The following is a 26161-nucleotide window of genomic DNA, read 5'->3' as shown; positions in this document are numbered from 1 at the left end:
AAAATATTTTTTAAAAAAGGAAAGAAAAGAAAAAGAAATAGAAATCTTGGAGGCTGCTAGAGATAAGTCTGTTGAACTTGCTTCTCATTGCAAGGACCCTCTACCAAACCTTCCCAAATGATCCCCTCCAGCCTTTAGTCATCCTCCTCTGGTTGTGGGCTCATCCTCCATGGGGCAGGTTCTGCCACCGCTGGGTAGCTCAACATCAGGAAAGCTAGCCTTGCATTCCTTGCTCTGTACACTGGAGCTATAGAAACTTAATTTGTGGGTAAATATTTGTTAACCACTTATTGTACTGAGCGCCTGGGTGCTTTCATCCATCTGGTATCATTTGCCCTTCCACTGTCCAGTGAATGAGGTCTGATAACATAAGTTTAGAAAAGTTAAACATAGTATCCAAGGTCACTCCAGGAGGAGGTGGCAGGAGCAGTTTTCTTACATGTCTGTCTGACTCTAGAGATCTTTATATTATACCAGGGGAAATGCATATATGTGTCCCTGTGTATACAGGCAGGTGACACCACTAGGAGCTCTCAGAGTAAAAATGGAATAAATACTGTAAACTGTCACATTTTTGCTGAGCTAGATGCATTCTTGTTCTTTGACTCTTTAACGAGCTGGGTGCAAAACAAAATCAAACAAAACAAAACCACGACAAAAATGTTCCTCTCCCAGACTTATCAGGCAGAAACTGGCTACACTTTGGCAGACAGCTTCCAACCCAAAGTGTTGAATACAAGACTACTGGCTGTTTGAAGAGAAAGCCCATTTCCTTTTTCTTTTTTTAAAGATTCATTTATTTGAGAGAAAGAGCACGAGCCTGTGAGGGGTTGGGGTGGGTAGAGGGAGAGAGAATTTTTCAAGTAGACTCCCTGTCAGCAGGGAGCCCCCCCCCCCGCCATGTGGGGCCCCATCGGGACCAATCCCACCACCCATGAGATCACAACCTGAGCCAAAACCAAGAGCCGGGTGCCCAACCAACTAAGCCACCCAGGCACCCCATGGAGAGAAAGCCCATTTCCAACCCACTTCCCCTGCTCTACTTCGGCCGTCCTGCCTTTCCGGTGCAAAAATAATGCAACCCAGCTCTGTGATAACGTTTTCTGAAATAGACACATGGTCAGAGTAGTGCCGTCCCCAGGGAGAGACACAAGGATCCCATCCAGGCACATTCTGTGCCCATCCTCCCCGCCCACCCCCGTATCAAGATCCAGCATCCTGTGCTGACTATGGTGGGGATAGAACATGGGGGTGGGGCATGGGGGTCATGGCTGATCCAACCATAATACAAAAGTGCCCAAAAGTGCAGCCTGCTTCAGAGACTGACTGATGCTCCTGGGGCAGTCTGAATCGAATATCAAAGGAGGTTAGAAACAATCCCTCCCCCCTTTGGTTGTATGTATCTTGATGCCAGCAATATTAAGACTATCCAGTGTAGGGGCACCTGGGTGGCTCAGTGGGTCTAGCCTCTGCCTTCAGCTCAGGTCATGATCCCAGGATCCTGGGATCGAGCCCCACATCGGACTCTCTGCTCAGCAGGGAGCCTTCCTCCCCCCGATCTTTCTGCCTGCCTCTCTGCCTACTTGTGATCTCTCTCTCTCTGTCAAATAAATTTTAAAAAATTTTAAAACAAAACAAAACAAAACTATCCAGTGTATACCGAAAGAGGGAGAAAGAAGGAATGCCAGAAATAGCTCGTCTGGCTTATGCTATGAATCAAGAACATTACGGGCTTTCATTCAAAGGGTTTGGCACAACTGTGACAGGTTTTCTCAAGCCCTAGATGGCCGTTGCTTATGTTCTGTGCTATGGCAGTGACTGTCTAGACTTAAAAGTATTCTTTTGATCTTCCAGAGTTTGTTTTTCCCCAATTTCAGTTCAAAACATCCAGCAAAGCACAGGTGAGACAATAATTCCAAGGTTCAGATGTAAGTGCCCCCAAGAAAGCAGGAGTAGAAATGTGGGGGTGGGGACACTTGTCTCCAGAAGGAGCTCATTTCTGCCAGTGTAGGACTGTCAGGGTAGAGAGGATTTCAGGGAATTCCCAGCCCACCCCTTCATGCTGCAGATGGAATGCCTGTCTATAGGAAAGTGGTGGGTCTGCCCTCTAGGTCATGTGCATGGTAATAACGTGTTGCGTTCCCTTGTCTGACCTGAGGTACGGCAGATGCTGGCATCACGGGCAGCACAGGCTCCCACTGGATGGGAGAATCCACGCCATTTTTTTGATGAGAATCACTTACACGAAGGTCCAAGCCTGACTGTGGTGCAGCCAACTCATGGTCTAGTGGCCATTTCACACGATGGCGGGAATTCCTCCCGTAAAGACCATGTCATCCTTCCTCCATAACCACATGGCCAGAGACTGGAGCCCAACTAACTTCTAAACTTGGGTTTAGAACTCTCTGACACACACTTTTAGCCGTATGACTGGGGACAAGTTATTCTTTCTCTGTACTTCAGTCTCCTCATTGGTAACACGGAATTTATAACAACAGCTACTTTATGGATGGTTGCAAAGATTAAACCAGTTATTGCATTATATGAAGTACTCAGAAGAGGGCACACATTATGTACTCAACAAACGCTCACTATTCTTTTTATTACTATTCTCTCCAGATAACCTTCGTCTGCCACATCTACATATTCTAGCATTACCTGTTCAGTGAGCTGTTCAAGGCGTGGGTTACCAACTCTACTTGTACTAAAAACATCTGTGGGGTACAGAGTTCAGGCTTTCACATCTACCAACATGTCAAACCGGATTTCCCATCTGGTTCTTTTGGCCACCAAGCCTGTGTGGGTCTGTACTCTGACAAGATCATTGTCCTCACACTACTAGGTATTTACCCCAAAGATACAGATGCAGTGATCCAAAGGGGCACCTGCATCCCAATGTTTATAGCCGCAATGTCCACAACAGCCAAACTATGGAGAGAGCCCAGATGCCCATCAACAGATGGATGGATAAAGAAGATGTGGTATGTATCTCCAATGGAACATGACTCAGCCATCAAAAAGAATGAAATCTGATCATGTGCAACAATGTGGAGGGAACTAGAGGGTATGACACTAAGCAAAATAAGTCAATCAGTGAAAGACAATTATCATATGATCTCGCTCATATGTGGAATTTAAGAAACAAAACAGAGGACCATAGGGGAAGAGAGGAAAAAATAAAAGACAAAATCAGAGAGGGTGACAAATAAGAGACTCTTAATCATAGGAAACAAACTGAGGGTTGCTGGAGGGGCAGTGGTTGGAGCAATGGGGTAACTGGCTGATGGCCATTAAGGAGGGCATGTGATATAATGAGCCCTGGGTGTTACATAAGAATGAGGAGTCACTGAACTCTACCTCTGAAATTTTTTAAGATTTAAAATTTTTTTAAGATTTGTTTATTTATTTGACAGAGAAAGAGAAGGCAAGAAGAGGAACACAGCTGGGGAGTGGGAGAGGGAGAAGCAGGCTTCCTGCTGAGCAGGGAGCCTGATGTGGGGCTAGATCCCAGGACCCTGGGATCATGACCTGAGCCAAAGGCAGACGGTTACGGACTGAGCTACCCAGGTGCCCCATAGTTAATTGAATTTGAATTAGTTAATTGTAAAAAGATCATTGTCCTCACAGCTGCCTGAATGTTAAGACAGTACCTTCCCGGGTGCTCACAGGATTTCCAACCTGAGCCCCCACTTTCCAGGGTTTGGAGGTGGTGATGAGGCAGAGAGGATATTAACTATAGAGGAGCTTGAGAGAAGGAACTTTGGGTGGTGAAAGAAATGTTCCGCATCTTGAATCTTGATTGGGATAGTAGTACCGACTTACATGCATTCGTCAAAACTTATGCAACTTGCCTCACACCCATTAGGATGGCTCCTATACACACACAGAAAATAAAAGGTGTCAGGGAAGATGTGGAGAAAGTGGAATGCTTGAGTACTGCTGGTAGGAATGTAAAACTGTACAGCCACTATGAAAATCAGTACAGCAGTTCCTCAAAAAATTAAAAATTGAATAATTACTATATGATCCAGCAATTCCACTTCTGGGTATATATATATATTCTAGGATACAAATTCATTCTTTCAAAAGAACTGAAAGCCAGGACTTGGGGAGATACTTGTACACCCACACTCAAAACAGTATTAGTCACAAGAGCCGAAAGGTGGAACCATGTACAACCCATGTGTCGATAGACAGATGGATAGATAAACAGGATCTGGTACATACACACATAAAATGGAGTATCATTCAGCCTTAGAGAGTAGGGAATGCTGACATGTGCTACAACGTGGATGAACCTTAAGGACACTGTGCTAAGAGAAAAAAGTCACAAATACTGCACAATTCCACTCCAAGAAGTCAAATTCAGGACACAGGAAGTGGAATGGCAGTGCCAGGGCATGGGAGAAGGGAGGAGTAAGAAATTCTAGTTTCGCAGGTACAGAGCTTCAGTTTTACAGAATGGAGAGAGTTCTGGGATTAGACGGTGGTGATGGTTGCACAACACTGTCAATGTGCTTGAAGCCGCTCAACTATACACTAAAAAATGGTTAAGACGGTAAATTTTATCCTAGATGTATTTCAGCACAATGTTATATAATATTTTTAAAACATGAACTCCTTAAAAAAAAAAAAACTCACCAAACTAACCACGTAGATCTGTGCATTTTATTGAATGTAAATTATACCTCAATAAAATAATACACATCTATATAGCTTAAGAGGTCAAGGTCTCAGCTTTGTAGGTTGATAGTGGCCTCTTAGGGGAAGCACATTATTATCCTCATTGAGCAGAGGGCACCTGGGTGGCTCAGTGGGTTAAGCCGCTGCCTTCGGCTCAGGTCATGATCTCAGGATTCTGGGATCGAGTCCCGCATTGGGATCTCTGCTCAGCAGGGAGCCTGCTTCCCTCTCTCTCGCTCTGCCTGCCTCTCTGTCTACTGTGAACTCTCTCTGTCAAATAAATAAATAAAATCTTTAAAAAAAATGTTTTATTATCCTCATTGAGCAATATCTACTCTTTTTTGCCTTAAGTAATTTATTTAATTATTTTAATTTTAATTTTTAAAAATTTTTTAAAGAATTTTTTTAAGGATTTTATTTATTTTTTGACAAAGATCACAAGTAAGCAGAGAGGCAGGCAGAGAGAGAGGAAGGAAGGAAGGAAGGAAGCAGGCTCCCTGCTGAGCAGAGAGCCCAATGCGGGGCTTGATCCCAGGACCCTGGGATCATGACCTGAGTCAAAGGCAGAGGCTTTAACCCACTGAGCCACCCAGACACCCCAAACTTTTTACATTTTTTATTAACATATAATGTATTATTAGCCCCAGGGGTACAGGTCTGTGAATTGCCAGGTTTACACACTTCACAGCACTCACCATAGCACATACCCTACCCAATGTCCATAACTCAACTACCCTCTCCCTATCCCCCTTCCCTCGGTAACCCTCAGTTTGTTTTCTGAGATTAAGAGTCTCAATCGATATCTTCTTTTAAGGGAAAACCCAACTCAGTGAATCCAAATTCCACATAGCTTTTGCACAGCATCATGGGTAAAATCACTTCTCCTCAGTCTAACAATGATTTAAAGATAAAATCTGTATCTCATGGTTAGGCTTTGCCACAGGTTACATCATGTTTACTGACCCATTACAATCAGAGCCCCTCAAGGAAATGTGAAAGGTCACTTTATTCCGCGTTCCTTCTTCAGAAGTAAGTAAACTATTCCAGACACATGAGAATCTAATGCAGAAACTCCAAGTAACTGGTAACAAGCTACTGCACTGATCTCCAATTCTAGTTTGTTCCAGCACCATATTTTTCACATGCTCGTTTACACTTAGATCCCCTCAGCCTCTCCTTATGAATCACAAACTACAGGCTGCCATGTCCCAAGACCCAGATTCCAAGGTCTTGACATCTTCTCTTGCGTCCGCAAGCCCGAATCTTAGGGATAAGGCAAGAGAAGCACCTCACTAGGAAAAAGAACCCTGACTCTAGCATCTAGTTTTTCTCTTCTACACCTTCCCAGAGAAAGTAAAATGTACTCCATCTTTCTTTACAAAATCCTTGTGATGCAGGAAGGGAACAGACAGCCTGGATCTGAGTGAGAAACTGAAGCCCAGGAAGGAAAGGATCTCCAGTGAGTCGGTGAGAAACCAAACATGCAGCTGGGCCCCCGGTCCTCCAGCTAGTTTTATTTACTTACTTGCAGGTAGAAAAACAGGAATTACGCAGCCCACGCCTTTCCTTATCAACATCACCACTTCTTCTGCTTCTTTTATTTTGTAAGTTTTATTTATTTGAGAGACAGAAAAAGAGAGAGAGCCTGTGTGCAAACATGCGCGTGGGGGGATGGGGTGGGGGAGGGCAGAGACCGAGAGAATGTCCAGCAGACTCCCAGCTGAGCGTGGAGCCTGACACAGCCCCATCCCAGGCCCCTGAGATCAGGACCTGACTGGAAATTCAGAGCCGGCTGCTTAACTGACTGAGCCACTCACGCGCCCCTCGACACCATCACTTCTGTTTGCCCAGGAAGGAAGAAAACAAACTCTCTTCCCAGATGAACAGGAAAAGCAGCTGAGTTTTCCTTCCTAGATTTACACGGGCTCAACCTTGGAGATCTGGAAGTGAGGAGAAAATAAACACTGCTCTCTGAAATGTCACATTTTCTCCTGCCACCTCCCAGGCCTGGCAAATATGCAAGTTCTAGCTGTGTGGGCATCTCCCCCCTCCCCCTGGAGCAGCCACTCCCTCCACAAGGCAAGGCCGGGTTCTAGTTCTAAATCTTGCCAGCACTCAAGTTGACTCTGTCAGAACACAAAAACAGAACCGTTAAAATTCTACCACAGTGGATTTCTGGTTCACATAGGGAACTTGCTGTTTCTGATGCAGCCTTGTCCTTCTTTATTTACTTTTCTTAGATATGGATACCACCTCATTTTTCTTTTCTTTTTTTTTCTCTCAATTTTTCATGAAAAACCTGATGGAGGCATGGGGAGGCACAAGAAGGAGCTCATGACAAAACCAACGACTAGTACTGACATGAGATTTTATCAGCAACTGAGAGGAACTGAAACTACTTTAAGACAGATGGAGAGTGAAAGTGTGTGTGTGCACGCGGGCAGGACAGTGGGGAGATGGGTGATACCTCCCTATCAGCTCTGTCTGTTAAGGGGATCCACCCAGAAAACCTCATCCCAGTCCACCCATTTGAGTTGAGGAGCTGTGAAGTGGATCCACTACTGGCCCTACTCACTCCCAAACCAGCAGAGAGGTGTTGGGAAGGACACTATGGTGGCAGAAAGGATGCAGGAAAAGGTGACCAGTGAAAAGAGCCTTGGCAGAAATGCATGCTGGGAAGCATATTTTAGGTCCTTACATTTTATATATTATATATAAACTATATATATTATTATTAAGTTATTATATTAATCAATGCTGATATATTAATTTATTAACAAATATTAATATTACTTAAAATTAGTATAATATTAACATTATATATTAATACTATATATTACTATAATTAATATAATTCTATAAAATTATAACATGTTTATAATTTAGAATTATAATAAATACATATTACATCTATATAGCTCAGAGAACCAGCATTGGGAGCAGGAAAAGATGCCACCTCAGAGAAGCAGAGAGGAACAAAGAGAAAATGAGCCAGAAACTGGGAACTGGACCAGGCACCGTACCAACAACTTTGGCACCTGATGCCAACACAAATAGGTGCCCCGAGTGGGGGCCTCCTGTCTTTTGAAAGTCACAGCTTCTGTACCTGCCCAATACAATGCCGTAGCCATGAGGCCACGTGTGGTTACTGAGCAACTGAAATTTAGCCAGTGCCGCTGAGAAACTAAATTTTAAATTTTGATTTTAATTAAATTTAAATTTTAAAGCTGATGCAGTATAAATGTCTTTCCATAGCACACAACTTTTTTTTTTTTTAAGATTTATTTATTTGACAGACAGAGATCACAAGTAGGCAGAGAGGCAGACAGAGAGAGAGGAGGAAGCAGGCTCCCTGCTAAGCAGAGAGCCCAATGCGGAGCTTGATCCCAGGACTCTGGGATCATGATCTGAGCCGAAGGCAGAGGCTTTAACCCACTGAGCCACCCAGGCGCCCTCCTAGCACACAACTTTTTTTTTTTTTTTTAAAGAGTTTTATTTATTTATTTGACAGAGATCACAGGTAGACAGAGAGGCAGGCAGAGAGAGAGGAGGAAGCAGGCTCCCTGCTGAGCAGAGAGCCCGATGTGGGACTCGATCCCAGGACCCTGGGATCATGACCTGAGCTGAAGGCAGAGGCCTTAACCCACTGAGCCACCCAGGTGCCCCAGCACACAACTTTTATATTTTAGTCAGGCTGTCTTTCACTTTAACCCCCCGCACGGAGTACACACATCAGGCATGCTGCATCTTTTCTAGTGTTACACCTAATCTCACCACCCATCTAGTTGGTGTCAACAGATATGCTCACTCTGAATATTTTTCTTTGCACTGATGTAATTTTTTTCATGTGCTTATTTCAATGTTTTTTAGACAGCACCAGTTACAGTGCTATTTATGTAAATTATAATTTATAATTACATTTAAATTCTTCTAGGGGCACCTGGGTGGCTCAGTCAGTTGGGCATCTGCCTTTGGCTCATGTCATGATCCCAGGGTCCTGGACTGAACCCTGTAGCAGGCTCCCTGCTCCATGGGGAGTCTGCATCTCCCTCTCCCTCTGCCTGCTGCTCTCCTTGCTTGTGCTCTCTCTCTGTGAAATAAATAAATAAAATCTTATAAAAAGGTTTAAATTATTCTTAATAAGTATGGGAGTGTGTGCTCTTTGGCACCTCTCCGGCCAGCAGCCTACCCGACACCCTCTCCTGTGTCCCCAGGTCTGCCCCTTCTCTTCCTTTTCCTCAACCTCAGGTGGAACAGCTGCCAAGGTACAGAGTTTTGTGAAAGCCCTTATGGAGAAGACCATCATTCTCAAGGCTGAAACCTTAACTACAATAGAAAATGTAAAGGCCAAGATCCAGGATAAGGAAGGGATTCCTCCTGATTACCAGAGACTGATCTTCGCGGGCAAGTAACTGGAACGTACTCTGTCTGCTACAACATCCTCTTTTTTTTTTTTTTAAGATTTTATTTATTTATTTGACAGAGAGACAGCAAGAGCTGAAGGACAAGTAGGGGTTAGAGGGCAAGGGAGAAGCAGGCTCCCCATTCAGCAGGGAGCCCCATGTGGGGCTCGAGCCCAGGACCCTGGGATCATGACCTGAGCTGAAGGTTTAACGACTGAGCCACCAAGGCACCCCTGACTACAACATTCTGAAGGAACTGTGTTGAGACTTCCTGGTGGTACTAAGAAATGGAAGAAGCCTTAAAGCACTCCCAAGAAGAATAAGCATAAGAGGAAGAAGGTTAAGCTGGCCGTCTTGTAAGGTGGAGAAGAATGGCAAAATCGTTGCGCTCCTCAGGAGCGCCCTTTGGATGAATATGGCGCTGAAGTGTTTATGGCTAGCTACTTTGACAGACATAATTGTGGCAAATGTCTGACCTATTGCTTCAAGAAACCTAAAGACAAGTAACTGTATGTGGGTTAATAAAAGACAGGAACTAATGACGACAAAAAAAAAAAAAAAAAAAAAAAAAAAAAGGGACGCCTGGGTGGCTCAGTTGGTTGGACGACTGCCTTCGGCTCAGGTCATGATCCTGGAGTCCCGGGATCGAGTCCCGCATCGAGCTCCCAGCTCCATGGGGAGTCTGCTTCTCTCTCTGACCTTCTCCTCGTTCATGTTCTCTCTCACTGTCTCTCTCTCAAGTAAATAAATAAATAAATAAAATCTTAAAAAAAAAAAAGTATAGACACATTTTAAAATTTAAAACCAAGGCATGTGAGGGAGGTGGAATTGAGTGGAGAGGCAGGGGCATGATGAGCTGCGCAGTAAAGAAAAAAGGAGACTGAACTGGTAGAAAGAGAGACAGAGAAAGAGAGCATAAGCTGGGAGTGCAGCAGGCAGGAGAGGGAGAAGTGGGCTCCCTGCACAGGGAAGTTTGGGGGTTTATCCCAGAACCCTGGGATCATGACATGAGCTGAACGCAGACACTTAACCCACTGGGCCACCTAGGCTCCCCAACAAAAGCAGTTTTAAAAGTGTTAGACTTTTCAGGAAATAATGTCCAATGGAATAAAGACAGTCTCTTCAACAAATGGTGCTGGGAAAATTGGACAGCCACATGCAGAAAAATGAAACCGGACCATTTCCTTATACCACACATGAAAATAGACTCAAAATAAATGAAGGACCTCAATGTGAGACAGGAATCCATCAAAATCCTTGAGGAGAACACAGGCAGCAATCTCTTCAACCTCAACTGCAGCAACTTCTTCCTAGGAACATTGCCAAAGGCAAGGGAAGCAAGGGCAAAAATGAACTACTGGGACTTCATCAAGATCAAAACCTTTTGCACAGCAAAGGAAACAGTTAACAAAACCAAAAGACAACTGACAAAATGGGAGAAGATATTTGCAAACAACATATCAGATAAAGGGCTAGTATCCAAAATCTATAAAGAACTTACCAAACTCAATGCCCAAAGAACAAATAATCCAATCAAGAAATGGGCAGAGGACATGAACAGACATTTCTGCAAAGAAGACATCCAGATGGCCAACAGACACATGAAAAAGTGCTCCACATCACTCGGCATCAGGGAAATACAAATAAAAACCATAATGAGATACCACCTCACACCAGTCAGAATGGCTAAAATTAACAAGTCCGGAAATGACAGATGCTGGTGAGGATGGAGAGAAAGGGGAACCCTCCTACACTGTTGGTGGGAATGCAAGCTGGTGCAACCACTCTGGAAAACAGCATGGAGGTTCCTCAAAAAGTTGAAAATAGAGCTACCCTATAACCCAGCAATTGCACTACTGGGTATTTACCCTAAAGATACAAATGTAGTAATCCGAAGGGACACGTGCACCCGAATGTTTATAGCAGCAGTGTCCATAATAGCCAAAATATGTAAAGAACCTAGATGTCCATCAATAGATGAATGGATAAAGAAGATGTGATACACACACACACACACACTCTCTCACACATACAATGGAATACTATGCAGCCATCAAAAGAAATGAAATCTTGCCATTTGCAACAATGTGGATGGAACTACAGAGTATTATGCTTAGTGAAATAAGTCAATTGGAGAAAGATGACTATCATATTATCTCCCTGATATGAGGAAGTGGAGATGCAACGTGGGGGGTTTGGGGAGTAGGAAAAGAATAAGTGAAACAAGATGGGATTGGGAGGGAGACAAACCATAAGAGACTCTTAATCCCACAGAACAAACTGAGGGCTGCCGGGGGGAGTAGGGTAGGGAGAGGGTGGTTGGATTATGGACATTGGGGAGGGTATGTGCTATGGGGAGTGCTGTGAAGTGTGTAAACCTGGTGATGCACAGACCTGTACCCCTGGGGCTAATAATACATACGTTAATAATAAAAAAAAAGTGTTACGCTTTTAGTTTCAAAGTCAAATCATGGATTCTAAAAGAGATGAGCCATTTTTTCCAATGTGGATGCAAATATTAAAAGGAAAATTATTTTTTGGCATTCCATTCAGATACTGGAAAAGTTCTAAATATGTTTAAAATGATTTGGGTATATGAATCTACATGAAAATTAAATTATATGAAATCTAAATACAGACCAAATATTTCTGATGGAAATTTAGCATTCAGATTCAGATGTTCTGTCAGTATATAATATTCACACGAGACTGTTAGGACTTAGTATAGTATGAAAAGAAGACTGTAAAACATCCCAATATTTTTTTCTATTGACTAGACACTGAAATGATAATACTTTAGATCTACTGGGTAAAATGTAAAATAATCCATATTATTAAATCTCATTTAACCTGTCTCTTTTAACTTTTTAAAATGTGACTACTAGGGGTGCCTGGGTGGCTCAGTGGGTTGAACCACTGCCTTTGGCTCAGGTCATGGTATCAGGGTCCTGGGATCAAGTCCCGTATCGGGCTTTCTGCTCGGCAAGGAGTCTACTTCCTTCCCCTCTCTCTCTCTGTCTGCCTCTCTACCTATTTGTGATCTCTGTCAAATAAATAAATAAAATCTTTAAAAATATAAAAAATAAAAATAAAATGTGACTACTAGATAATTCAGACCTATGTTTGTGCCTTGCTCTGCTCTTCTACTGCATACCACTGCTCTAGACACACTTGGCCTTGTTTAATAAAAATGATTACAGCTATTGCTGAATGCTTATTGTACTATGTGTCACATACTGTTCTAAACACTTCACGTGAATGACCAGATGATTACTTTTAAATACCACACACAAAAAAAAACCTTGCTCATCTTCTTAGTGCTTTCATTTCCCCATGTGTTAAAAAAATAGAAAGAAAAACACAAAATGTGGCCTAGGACAAAATGCTATAGAGAAGAAGAGAAAAGGAATTAGGCCTCAGAATATTTAAAGGGATGGCCTATTCCTGGAAATAATCGGTGTAATTATTCAAAAGAAAGCTCAGGGAACTAAGGGGCACCTTCACTATTTGGCAAAATAATACTTATCTAAATTGGCGGGAGGGGCCCCGGGTGGCTCACTCAGTTAAGGGTCTGCCTTAGGCTCAGGTCATGATCTCAGGATCCTGGGATGGAGGCTTGGGTCAAGCCACCTACCCAGTGGGGAGTCTGCTTGTCCTTCTCCCTCTGTCCCTCCCCGCACTGGTGCTCCCTCTTTCCTAAATAGATAAATAAAATCTTTAAGTAATTAATTAATAGGAAGGGGGAAATGACTAGTGTAATAACATCAAGAAATCCTGTGAAACTAAAGAGTTTGGCTTAACTATTTTGTACTCAGCATATCAGGCCCAGGTAAATTTTCTATGATCAATTCTTTCCCTCCCTTTATTTAATCAAGAGGCAAGACATTTTAGATTTGTAAAACATACATATGTATTTAAGAGGGCTCACCAACTCATATCTAAATATCTTTCTTTTCACTATTGTTTGGTTTCAACTAAAGTGTTTTTGTGGGGTTTTTTGTTTTCATAAAAAATAGAATCCTCCAGCCAGGAATCCTTTTAAAAGAAATGGAGACTATCTGCAGAGATCATAAAAAATTTAGTATTACCACCTTAGGAAATATCACAGGAAGGATAAAACAGAAAACACTGGCTAGCTTTTTAAAAATAACCTTTCTTATTTTTGAATAGTAAAGATAATAAATGTACATGACAGAAAATTTATCTGCTTTATTTATTATAATTTTATTTCTGTTTTAGCAACAGAATATAGCAACAGAAGTTTAAATCTGGTAAATTTAAATTAAATGAGAATTTAATATAACATATAGTAAAATTTATTATTTGGTTTATTGATTAACTTTTATTTCTGTTTTAGCAACCTCAGGAATTTATAGTGGGTAACAATATAAGGCAGTTAGTGGTAATTTTACCTGTTACTATTAACCTCTCCTCCCCTCCAGCTGTTATTAAATTCCCTGGGTGAGCTGATAAACTTGTTTCATAAACCCACCAGAATACAGACAGAAGTAAAATTTTCCATTGCAATGCTGAAAATTATGGATCTTTCCATTGACAATGAATGGAAAAGACTAACTTTCAGAGAACTGTAGAGACTGTGAGGCCTTAAGCAATCCCCTATTTCCCTTTCCTTTTATTTTGTAAATTATTTCATCAACTTTCAGCACTGAGAAGGACATTTTAAAACAATGTAAACTTACCATCTATTATTATTTCTATTTGTGCCAATATTTTCATTGTAATCACAGTATGTATATGATATCGTGTTCTACTCTTTCCTCTTAATTTTTCATACTTCACACAATCACCATATGGGTCACTGTACTAAAATTATACTCTTCCATTATATTGATATCTTGTAATTTATTCAATGTCCCTACTATTGATTGTTCAGGTTTTAAAACCATAGCTACAATATTTATATTTAGCTTTGCAAGATATTTTATTCTTCTTTTTGATGTATTTCTTGTGATATCTGATACTTATGTATATTTCCAGTTGTCCTCCAAATTTACAAGGACATCCAAACCCCAGCTAGCCATAAACTTGCTTGCTTTATTACTTTATAACATAATATTTGAGTATAATACTAAATCTTATTATTGATTTAACTTGCTTTTTTAAATCAGTAGTAGGAACACGGACTCCCTTTTTTCAACTCCCGTTCTTTGTGTATTACCTGTTTCTATTTTAGATAAGTCACCTATTTTTAGCATCTTGGTGCTTTACTAAAACTTACAGAAATTATTCCCATGTTATAAAATTTAATATTTTATGTCTAAAATGTATTATTAAGTATTTTACCAATTTAATACTATCCTTTTAACTCAATAAAGCCAAATTTTGGGAGAAAAACTTTCAATCATATCTGGCCATCTTTTCCTTTGTATTCCTCCCTCTTATTACTTAAATAGTTGGAAAGTCTCTTTTTTGGTGAAATATTGGTAACTGTTGAGCTGGGTGATGAATAAACACAGAGGTCCATTTTACTATTCTCTCACTTGGGTGTATTTTTTTTAAACAGTTTATCAAATATTATTTATTCAGAAACAAATACAATGTTTTAAGAACTTAATTCCAAAAGGGTGACAGAACCCAAACGCTGAGCAGAAAACAGCCTTCTGTGAGCAGTACCAGTCTGCTGGCAGTACTGAGAACTGCCAGCAAGGTCTAGCACTGAGAGAAGGCTCTACCAGTCATACCAGGTATAAAGGACCCTATGAATTACTGATGCTGGTGATCCCTTACTCTTCCCAGGCTGCCCATTTGCTCTACTCTGGGTTCCTGGTTGCAGCCAGGATAGCCACTCACTCATGAATCTGCAACTGTCAACTAACACCCTGTTATCTCATCCAAAAGCAAATCTACACATGTGTAACACAAGCACCTGTTATCTGCAACAAAATTTAGTGCAGCAAACCATAGTCTTAGTCTCTGAAATAAGTTGGGAAATGTCTGTAATAAAAACTTTCTTAAAAAAAAATATTTATTTATTTGACAGAGAAAGAGAGATCACAAGCAGGCAGAGAAGCAGGCAGAGAGAGAGGGGAGGAAGCAGGCTCCCCGCTGAGCAGAGAGCCCGATGTGGGGCTCAATCCTAGGACCCTGGGATCATGACCTGAGCCAAAGGCAGATGCTTAATCCACTGAGCCACCTAGGTCCCCTAACAATCACTTCTAATAGGCTAATAGGACGCTCCAGCACACTACTGGGAGACAGAATAGTAAAGAAAGCAAGACTTTTTTCAAATTGTGATAAAATAAACATAACAAAGTTTACCATTTTAACCAGTTTTAAGTGTATAATTCAGTGTTTTTTTTTTTTTAAGATTTATTTATTTATTGAAGAGAGAGAGCATGAATGGGAGGGGTGGAGACAGAGGGAGAAAAGCAGACTCCCTGTTAAGCAGGGAGCCCAATGTGGGGCTTGATCCCATGACCCCGAGACCCTGAGACCATGACCAGAGCCCAAACAAAGAGTTGGATATTCAACTCACTTAGCTACCCATGCACCCCATTTCAGTGGTATTAATTACATTCACCATGTCATGCAACCATCCCCACTACCCATTTCCAGAACTCTCCCATCATCCCAAACAGAAACTCTGTACCCATTCAATAATATCTCCCCATTTCTCCCTTACTTCAGTCCCTGCTAACCATCATTCTACTTCTTGTCTCTGAATTTGGCTAGTAGGTATGTCATATGTGGAACCGTATCTGATTTCAACTTGTGTGTCTCAGTTATTTTACAACCATGCCTGGCCCAGAGGGAGGGTGTGTGGGTGTCACCCTCTCAGTTCCAAGGAATAAGCCTTCCACAGATTCACCAAAACACAGAAAAGGAATCCAGTCTCCTCCTCTGGGAGGCCCCAGGGCAGCTATAATAAGGAGCTCAAAAGAACCTGGAAAGAGTAGAATATGCCAAGTCCACAATTATGTTTATCTTTTCAATAAATAATAGACCAGTATTTCAACCTAAAAGAAGTTCACACAGTTCAGTGTTTATGAAAGTGTGGTTTCCAGACCAATATCATCAGAAACTGGGAACTTGTTAAAAGTGCACTTTCTTGGGCCCAACACCACACCTACAAAACTCTGAGGGTAGGGTCTGGCAATTTGGTTTGTAAGAAGCCCACCAGGTGGTTTTTTTTTTTTTTTCAAGATTTTATTTATTTGACAGAGATCACAAGTAGGCAGAGAGGCAGGCAGAGAGCCCAATGTGGGGGTCAATCCCAGGACCCTGAGACCATGACCTGAGCAGGTCAGAGGCTTAACCCACCAAGCCAACTAGGCAGGTGATTCTGATGCATTCTCAAATTTGAGAACTACTGCTCTACAGTAATGATTCTAGATTCTAACTACTGATGCTCAAAAAGGTCCTCAAAATGCTCCATGGTCATTCCTAAGTGTAGATTCCCATTCCTGATCATACATCAAGTGAGTATAAGGGAATGGGGGTAAAAAACAGAAAAAACTATATTAATGGGAAGAGTCATAATTAACACTTTTTAAAGTATTTGTATAAATATGAGTCAGGAAATGTGTTTGTCAGAGATTATTTACATGGAGTTCTTGAAACCATTCACTGCAAACATGCATTTCTCCGGGCAAACCTGACCTGTTATTTTATGATTTCTGTGACATTCTGAATTCAATTCTCTTCCCACATGCTAGCAGAGGCTGTAATGGAGATCATTCCAAGCTGGACAGAGGAGGCTGGGAATCCAGAACATAAGCCAAATTCCAGTCTCTGCTCTGCCCTCCAGATTTAACTCCACCTAACACAGCTACTCTATGCTGACATATAAGTGACATAGTAGTGACTATTGTGCAGCATTTCTGAGAAGATCACTAATATGTCAACCCCCATCATACCTTCTTTCCTCATTAAGAGAACTTTCACTGAGTCTTCATGGTTTGGAAAACCAGGGACGTAGTACTCATCCCAGGAAGAAATAATGATTGGTCCAAGGCAACCCCATTCCAATAGCAACAAATGGTTTTCAAGTGGCCAGCGGACCCACTTCAGGCCAAGGAGAAATAAGAAGAAGCCTACTAAGAGGCTTCAGAGAAAGACTTCTGCCAGATTAAAAAGACAGAGATTAGCCTTCCTTCTTTCTTCTAGCCTTGGATGATATCAGGACACCATGTCTGGAGCTATGCTTCAAAAGGATCCTAATTGTAATATAGACTGTAAGACACCTAACACGATACCTAGAAAAAGTTCTCAAATTTTAGTGTGCAGCAAAAGCACCTGAGGAGTGTTTAGACATACAGCTTTTAGGGATGCTGTACTCAAGAACATGAATCAGTAAATCTCGGATTGGGCCCAAAGACCTTATTGAACCCATTTTCAGTAAGCACCCCAGGTGATCCCCCTCACATCCTGTTCCGGGCCCTGGTTCTCACACAGGTGGTCCCTGGATGAGACCCCAGTTCCAAAACTGCGGCTCACCAGGTGTACAGACCTACTCATAGTCCTTCCTTAAATATTGATTTTGCCTCATCGGGTACCAGGCACTGTGACAGAAACAAAGATGGAGGAAACAGTATCTTGCTACCAAAGAGCTTTGTAAGCTAGTAAGACAAACAGCCGATCCAAAGACAAAGCAGCAGGTGCTAACTATTGTCAAGAGTTGCAAGGTGGGAGACAGGAGACTGAGCCCGTCCCCACCCTGCCCCACCCCTAGTCAAATGTTCTCATTTGACTTAGGCTTCCAATGACAGATTTCAAGAGTGAAAGGTTTTGCCGGCAGAGAGAGAACAGTAAAAATGAAGCTTCAGCTATGATTTGGAAAACACTTCATTTGGAGTGGGGCTGGAGACTTAAACCCGGAAGAGAGTGGTAGGAGACAAAATTCTGGAAAGGTGATTTTCACAAATGGGTCATTTTGTGACAGGTTGAGCTTGGACACTGGACTCAATTTTCTAGGCCATGGGAAATCATACATTCATTCAGCACACACAGTGACACACGCCCTCTGTGCTAGGCCAGGGGACGGGGGCTGTGTAGTTCCTGCCCTCAGAGGAGCTCAGCTCAGAGCTGAGGGGGTGGCCCAGGCTGGATATCAGACACAGTAAGGCGTGAACATTCCTGTGATGGGAGAATGACAGGGAAAGAGGAGTATCCATAGTGGAGAGGCCCCTCACTCAGATTAAGTCAAATGGAGAAGAAGACTGTGTCCATGCCGAACCTTGAACGGTTGGCCATGTGTAGGACAGGGAAATAGGGAGTCTTGTTTCTCCAAGGCTCAGTCTCTGCCTGGATTTCCTTCCTGGTACCCAGCACTTCCATTTTATTAAAACAAAACATGCATTAGAGAAATGTACTAAGCAGCAGAACAGATACAAAGGAAAATGAGGATCTCCATAGGGGACAGTAGTTCCGACTGTGGACCCTCCAGGACCTGTCCCCCAAGACTGGTTGGTCCTGTCCCCCACAGGCCTACAGAATGACCTTCATTTCTGAGAGTCCTCCCACTCTCCCATCTGGAACTAGCCCTGCTCTCATCAACAGGCCATACTTCCAGTGAATAACAGCCTTCCTTTGTCATCCCTGTGACTGTACATAAATCTCTCCTCTCCCACCCCCAAGAAGCCTTCTCTGCCCGCCCCTGATGGGGTTAGGCGCACCTCCTCTATTGTTCTGTGGTCTGTGCAAAGTGTACCAAATCATTTATCATACAGTCCTATGAGTTTTGAATTATTGATCTGCTTGTTTACCTCCCTAAGGAAAGGGTCTGTGTTCTACCTTCGAATCTCTAGGGCCTGTCACATTATATGATAGATGGGTGGCCCTGTATTCATTGGGCAGGAGCTGTTGACATCCTGTCTCGCCCCTGAAGCCCCTTCCCCAAAGGGCTGGGCTGTCTCCCCTGTCTTTAAATGCTGCCCCAAGTCTTGCTACCACCTGGCTGGGCCCCCGGAATCAAGAGCAGCACATTGTCTTGGTTCATATCTGCTACACTCCTCACTCACTTACTGCATGGGACCCCCCTGGATATTTAGAATGACCCAGGTCGGCATCAAGTTCATCTCAGACAAGTGGTACGGACACAGGTTTCTACCTCTCCCCCTCTGAAAGAGTCCAGCCCCACAGCCAGCTTAAACTCCCAGCCCTGCCTTTTCAGGCTGATTCCCCATTCTTTTTTAAGATTTTATTTATTTCTTTATTTGACGAGAGATACAGCAAGAGAGGGAACACAAGCAGGGGGAGTGGAAGATGGAGAAGCAGACTTCTCGCTGAGCAGGGAGCCCGACACAGGGCTCAATCCCAGGACCCTGGGATCATGACCTGAACCAAGGCAGATGTTTAATTGAGCCACCCAGGGGGCCCCTGATTCCCTGTTCTTACTGCACTATGTAGGACAACAGGGTGGTAGAGCACAGGAAGTTGAACCAGACTGCCAAATTCAAATCCTGACTCTACCATTTGCATGTAGCATGTGACCTCCAGCAAATTACTGAACCCGTTTGTGCCTCAGTTTCCTCACTTACTCAATGGGGATGATAATGGGAGCACCCACGTATTATAGATGAAAATTTAGTAAATAACATGCCAGTTGTTTGGCACAGGGCCAGGCTCCTAGGACACACGAGCAAACATCAGCTATTCGTATCTGTGACATGGACCCTCCAACAGGAAGAAGCAGGGGCCTCACAGACTAAGACATAGTCTAGCTCTGAAGCCAAGGCCAGGTCCCTCAGTACCCAAGTTCTGATAGCACTGCTGGGACTTTGACCAAGGGCCCTATCCCAGCAAGTCTATCTAGTCTACAGGCTGGGACTTATCCCATCTACTCCTGTCTCTGTTTCTGCAGCTAAAAAAACATATGGAACTGATCAGACCAAGTAAATTCAGGGCTTTCTCTATCAGGCAGTTCATAGCACCTTACATTCTTTTTGGAACTAGCTGGAGTGTAGCCAAATGAAAAATCAGCCCAATTGAAATGTGTAAGAAACGAGCGATTGCTATTATAGCTCACTGGAGACCAAAGCATCATTCTTTGCATACAAATAAGAAAATATAGGGGCGCCTGGGGGGCTCAGTGGGTTAAAGCCTCTGCCTTCAGCTCGGGTCATGATCCTGGGGTCCTGGGATCGAGCCCCTTATCGGGCTCTCTGCTCGGCAGGGAGCCTGCCTCCCCCTCTCTGCCTTTCTGCCTACTTGTGATTTCTGTCAAATAAATAAAATCTTTAGAAAAATTAAAAAAATATATATATGATCATGTATTAATTTTGAGGTTGGAAAATTTGATAATATGTATTTATTTTCCATTTCTACTTCATTCTCTCTCTTCAAATGGGTAGGTGATATCTGTAACTATATGTTTTAAAAATTGATAATATGTGAATATGATTTTAAAAATTCAAATAATAATAAATGGTATAAAGTGATAAATCTGGATGAACTTTGCCCCCCCACCTTGTTTTGGCAACCACTGTGATAATTTTCCTATGCACACTATCAGAAATATTTAATGCATTAACAAGCATATAGACGATAGTCTCCATCATTCTTACAAAAAAAGTAGTAGCATACTATGCAATCCTGTATTTTACTTTTCTTAAAAAAATATTTTATTTATTTGACAGAGAGAAACCCCAAGTAGGCAGAGAAGCAGGCAGAGAGAGAGGGGGAAACAGTCTCCCTGCTGGGCAGAGAGCCCGATGCAGGGCTCGGTCCCAGGACCCTGAGATCATGACCTGAGCCTACGACAGAGGCTTAATCCACTGAGCCACCCAGGAGCCCCTATATTTTAATTTTTTTTTTAAAGTGTTTTTTAAAAAGATTCTTTGATATCATCCAAATCTATTCCTGTCAAGCTGCATCATTTTTTAACAGCTGCACAATACTGCACTGAATGGATGTTCCATAATTTAACCACCCCTTGGTGACAGATATTTAGTTCATTTCCAATCTGTTGCTATAAACAATGCTGCAATGTATATATATCCTTGTACACAAGCCTCTACACACATATCCAAGTATATCTTTATGATAAATTCAGAATTCAAATTGCCAGAACAAAGGCAAATCCATTCTAAAATTTTGACAAGCCACCAAATTTCAGAGCAAATCCATCTACGTACCTGCTAGGTACCATGATTGGGTTTGGACAGGTGTCCATCCCCTTGAAATTATACGAACAATGTCAAATATGTGTTTCTTTTTCTCAAGAGACAATCCATAGCTTTACTGAGATTCTCAAAGGGGTATGTAACTAACAAGGATGAGAAGTACTGAGTCAAACGGATTCTTGTATAGCATCCAAAAGCATCAACAGCAGAAGCTGAAGCAAGGTAGGACCCAGAAAAGACCTTCCTAAATGCTCCCTGGAGAGACGTGAGAGGGAGGATGCCAGGGACTGATTATACTAGCAGGGCTGTATCTAGTAAGGACTTCCTAAAGGGGAGATGACTCAAGTACACATAAATCAGGAGAACTTGTTCCCACTCACAAACCAGCCCTTCTATGTTAGTTTCTGGTAATAATCTAATGTTACCTCTGATAGGGGGCCAGGACAGGGGGGACGAGAGCCTTAACCCAGAGAAATGAATCCACAGGGCAGGAAGGTCTTTCTACTGGACCTGACAAAAGGCCACTCTTGAGACCTGTAGCTCTGTTAGAAGTCGGGCCATTCATACTGTAGGCCTTAAAGGATTAATGATGGGGGGGAGGTTTGATGAAGGTGTTTTCTAGAGCAAATTATAGTCTGGCCTATAGCTGCAATTTATCTCTCCAGCTGATTGCGGTTCATTCTGCTAAGAACATTCCCTCGGGTTCTTTGTCTAGCAATCTGGACCAAGAAACAATATGGCAATTTACTGACCTCAAACATCTTGAACCTTTAAAAACAATTCTTCAAAGGTGATGGTTTAGGTTCCTGTAACAAAAGCTCTTAGTCCAGTGCAGACACAAGTGAACACTAACAAGCTACTCCCAATAAAACAAGCAACAGGCCTAACAAATCCTAAATTCCTAGGTACATTATTCTTAATATAGTAATCCATCTCAGGTTCAATTAAGTTTTAAAAATAAACAAGGCCTCTTTGGTTTAAACCCTCTATTTGGTCTAGGGGTGTCAAACATTGTAAAACTATGGGGGGAATTTCATGTGATAGGGCATAATAAAAAGCTGTCCTTGAGAATGGGAACAATGTCAGCTTTTACCATATTATTTACAGCATAACGACAGGCCTAAGTTCCTTTAAGCCCCATGTTTTCGTTAATACTTTACTCAATTTATCAAGCATGCATATATTCATATAAGTCTTTCTAAAGCTTAGTTTCTCAAAGCAAGGTCCAAGAAACATCTGAATCGCAATCATCCAGGGAGCCTATTAAATATGCATTTTCCTGGGCCCAATTCTGTCACACTGGATGAGAATCAGGGGTGAGTGGCATTAAGAATATGCATGTTGTTGAGCTTCCTGAGGAATTCTGATGTACCCTGAAGTGACAAAGCTATGATTTCAGAGGTCATCTTAGTTTAACCTTCCACCCTTAACAGCCCCATCCAAAAGGGGCTACAAGGCCCCCACCTAAACACCTCTTGTTGAGAAAGCTCTCCATCTCCAAGTCCACCCAGCCAAGGGGTTTCAAAAGCCACACTCTTACATCCAGCAGAATGCACCATCCAACCCAGCTCTGCCCAACACCACAAGGAGTGAGTTTATTCTCTGGTCCACATGCCAAGTCCCTCAAGAATTGAGGGCCATTAACTTGTGTCCCCTCACCCACCTCATCTGTGAAACAAGGTTAGGAACCCGCAAGTTGAAATAACAATTAAATGAGGAACCAAGGATGACTGTTATTCAAAGTTCCTCCAGGTAGGACATGGTGGCACCCACTGCCTCCACAGTAGCCCTAATTCTAGTGAAAGCAAACCCTCAAAGGCTAGGTTTGGGCCAAATCACAGCCCCCAAATAAATTTAAGTTTCTTGTTTTATAATAAAACATATAAATTCTGAATTCTACTCCAAAATATATCTGGTTGTTCTTAATCTCAAAGATCGAGGTAAGAGTGACCCACCCCCCAACCCCAGGCCCTTGGTTTATTCTGAAGCTTCAGTTATTCCCTGGCAGTGCCTGGCACTCATTATTAAAGACGACTGGGCTTCCCTGACAAGCAGAAGATCAGGATGGGGAAAACAAGTAAGTGGATAGACATAAAGAAATGGGCCAAAGGCCGTAAGTCTGAGGGTAACCAGGGAGCTCATTCTTCAGATGCTGAGAACTGGTGTGATTTGACTTGACTGTGCATGTTACTCTCTAACTTGCTTCCAGAGAAAAATGATCCCTAGCCAAATATTAAAATATTTAGGAGGGAAATTCGCATATGCCCTTGATCTAACAGTCATGTGCCTCTGTGTGTGTGTGTGTGTCTCTGTGTGTGTGTGTGTCTCTGTGTGCGCGTGTGTTTCCCCCAAAACAAGAGAAATCTGGCCTGAACTGAATCTAAGGGATCTGGCCTTGACCAGATAGGGCTGGGCTCTGGAAGGAAGCCCGTTTTGGGTGGCTGTGATTACCCATCTCATTCCTGCTTCCTCTTCCACCTGTGTCTTCTGAAAATTCCCTGGGAAGGAAAGGGCTAAGGTTTGGCAATCAGAAGTGTTACCTGCAATGTAAGGAGGAGGTGGGATGGGTAATTTGGAGGGGGTGACCCTATCCATTCTTTCCACTGTCAGCTGGAGAAAGAAAGCAGAAGTGTCATGGAAGGTGTGGGTTACTCAGTGCTGCTCACAAACGCGCATCACCCCAGAGAGCACTTACAGCGGGCCAGATTGTTGAAAAGCAAAAGCCTCTTTGGCCCCATAGTCTCCCACTAGTCAAAGCCAAGACAAAACAGTGAGACGGCCCCTGGAAGACTTAAGTCATAGATGTCATAAGAAAAACATATTCCCGGGGCTCCTGGGTGGCTCAGAGAGTTAAGCGTCTGCCTAAGGCTCAGGTCATGATCTCGGGGTCCTGGGATCAAGCCCTGCATCGCTCTCTGCTCGGCAGGGGGCCTGCTCCCCCCCCCACTGCCTCTCTGCCTACTTGTGATCTCTCTGTATCAAATAAATAAAATCCTAAAAAAAAAAAAGAGTAACAGATTTCCATGCGCCAGCCAGCCAGTCTACTGAGGGCATTAGATACATGAGGAGGGAAAGGGTAAGAAACTAGGAAAACTGAGTAAGTGTCTTAAAAGGAAAGAAGAAAGAAGTAAAAAGAAAACTTGGGTATTAGACTGAGTCATATGCAAGGAGTACTAACTCAGTCTTTTCTTGTTAATACCTGAAGCCAGCACAGTTCTTGGCACATGGAACTCAATAAATAACCGCTGTGGTCTCCGACCTGTCTCCATTCCGAGCTGTATAAACTGCTCCTTCTGGACTGTGCCGGGGGATACCCGCCGGGGCTGCCGGCGCCCGCTCCACCCTTTGGCCGCCTAAGCCCCGCCCGCAGACCGGCGGCCGGCACCCCCTCCTGGGCGCGGCACAGGGCTGTCCCCCCGAGGGTGCTGCGACCCCTTCCCCGAGCCCAGGACCCCCGGCCCGGGTCCCCCCTTACCGCTCGAGCCGAAATGCGGCTGCGCTTGTCCCCTGCGACCGGTCAGATCACACCCTAGAGGGGCCGGGCAGCGGGTCTTATCCCGGGCGGACCCGCCCCACTTCGGGGTGGAGACTGAGTCCGAGTTCCTGGTTGTCCCTCTGCACACGGGACCGGAAAATCCTCCGGGTGGGTGGGGTGGGGTGGGGACGAAGCGCACCTGGAGCTTGGGCCCGGGGCCGCAGCGCCTGGCGCCCAGCTGGGGACCAGCCTTGCCCCCGAGCCTGGGGCTGCGCCCCCGGCACGTGCCCGAGCCCCGCCGGGGACCGGACCAGCCGTCCAGGCTCTGCGGTCTCGTCGCCCTCCGGGATAGCACCGCCTGCCCCGCCCCGTCCAGCCCCGCGCCTCCCTCGGCGGAATCCGAGCACTTGGACTTTCCGGGTCTGCGGCTCCAGGCGCCCCAACACTCTCGGAGGTGCGAGTATCCGCCCTGCGGCCGCTGGGGCCAGAGTCCAGCCGCGAATCGCAGCTTCCTCCCGAGGAAACTGCATTTTCTCTCGCCCCGTCTGGGCCAGAGCAGTGGGGAGAGAAATCACCAAGGCACATTGTTTCTCTCTTGCACATTGAAACAAATACCCACCCAAAGGCCCCAGCAGCTCCCCATCTCCCTTGAGGAAATGGAGTTCCCTTTCCTTTGGAAGGAGACCTTCGGGAATAGGAGAGTGCAGAGCAGCTCTTTCTCTTCTCCCCCAGTAAATGACCAGAGTTTGGAACTGGTGGTTAGCCCCTAGGTTGAGCCCGGGAGAGGCGCTCAGGCCCTGTAGACCAGTTGTATGTGCTCCTTTCTGCCTCCCCAAGTGATGCTGGCCTCTTGAAGGCACCTACTAAGCCTAGGTCGTCCTGGCACTCGTGCTTAGTATCGGTTTCAGCACATAGTAGGTGTTTGGTGCTTGCAGAATGAATCCTTTGAGCCTACCCGCAAATTCGGATATTATTTAACAGAGGGAGGGTAGCTTGGGGGAGTGTGTTTGCTATCCAATAGAGCAAAATCCAAGTGGCTACTGCACCCTTAAAGCCAGAGAGGTAACGTTAATTCGGGAGGATTTAGCAAAAGGAGGAGTTTTGACATGGTCTTCTAAGAACATGGCTTTTAAAATCAGAGTGGTTTAGATTCTAGACCTCGTTCTGCCCCTTTTCTCTGCTTTGATAACTTAAAGTTTCCAGCTTCCGTTTATGAACTAATCTAGAGGAAACAAAATCAGGATGAAAAAGAATGAAACAGGATCATTCCTTTCCTCAGAGTAGAGTAATTAGAGAGACTACTGCATTCCTTAAAAAGTAACAATTGGGGCGCCTGGATGGCTCAGTTGGTTGGGCCTCTGCCTTTGGCTCAGGTCATGATCTCAGGATCCTGGGATCCAGCCCCACAGGGGGCTCTCTGCTGAGCAGGAAGCCTGCTTCCTCCCCTACCCCTCTCTGCCTGCCTCTCTGCCTACTTGTGATCTCTCTCTCTCTCTCTCTGTGTCAAATAAATAAAT

General features: G+C 43.7%; 1 protein-coding gene across 4 annotated transcripts in view; it reads right to left on the bottom strand.

The window, feature by feature from the left end:
* Positions 1 to 24805, bottom strand: part of ANXA4 (annexin A4) — a 75897-nt gene extending 51092 nt beyond the window's left edge. For 2 of the 4 annotated variants that reach the window (XM_045078974.1, XM_045078976.1), the window contains exon 1: positions 24369 to 24498. The gene's annotated coding sequence lies outside the window, so the exon portion shown is untranslated. Of the gene's footprint in view, positions 1 to 24368; positions 24499 to 24644 lie in introns of those variants that run through there. The other 2 variants (XM_045078975.1, XM_045078973.1) reach the window with 2 other exon arrangements.
* Positions 24806 to 26161: the final 1356 nt, after the last annotated feature.

This window comes from Mustela putorius, unplaced genomic scaffold, assembly GCF_011764305.1.
Source record: "Mustela putorius furo isolate JIRA1106 unplaced genomic scaffold, ASM1176430v1.1 tig00000281_pilon_pilon_pilon, whole genome shotgun sequence".
In the NCBI taxonomy this organism is placed as follows: domain Eukaryota; kingdom Metazoa; phylum Chordata; class Mammalia; order Carnivora; family Mustelidae; genus Mustela; species Mustela putorius.
This window is presented reverse-complemented; position numbering and strand designations above follow the sequence as displayed.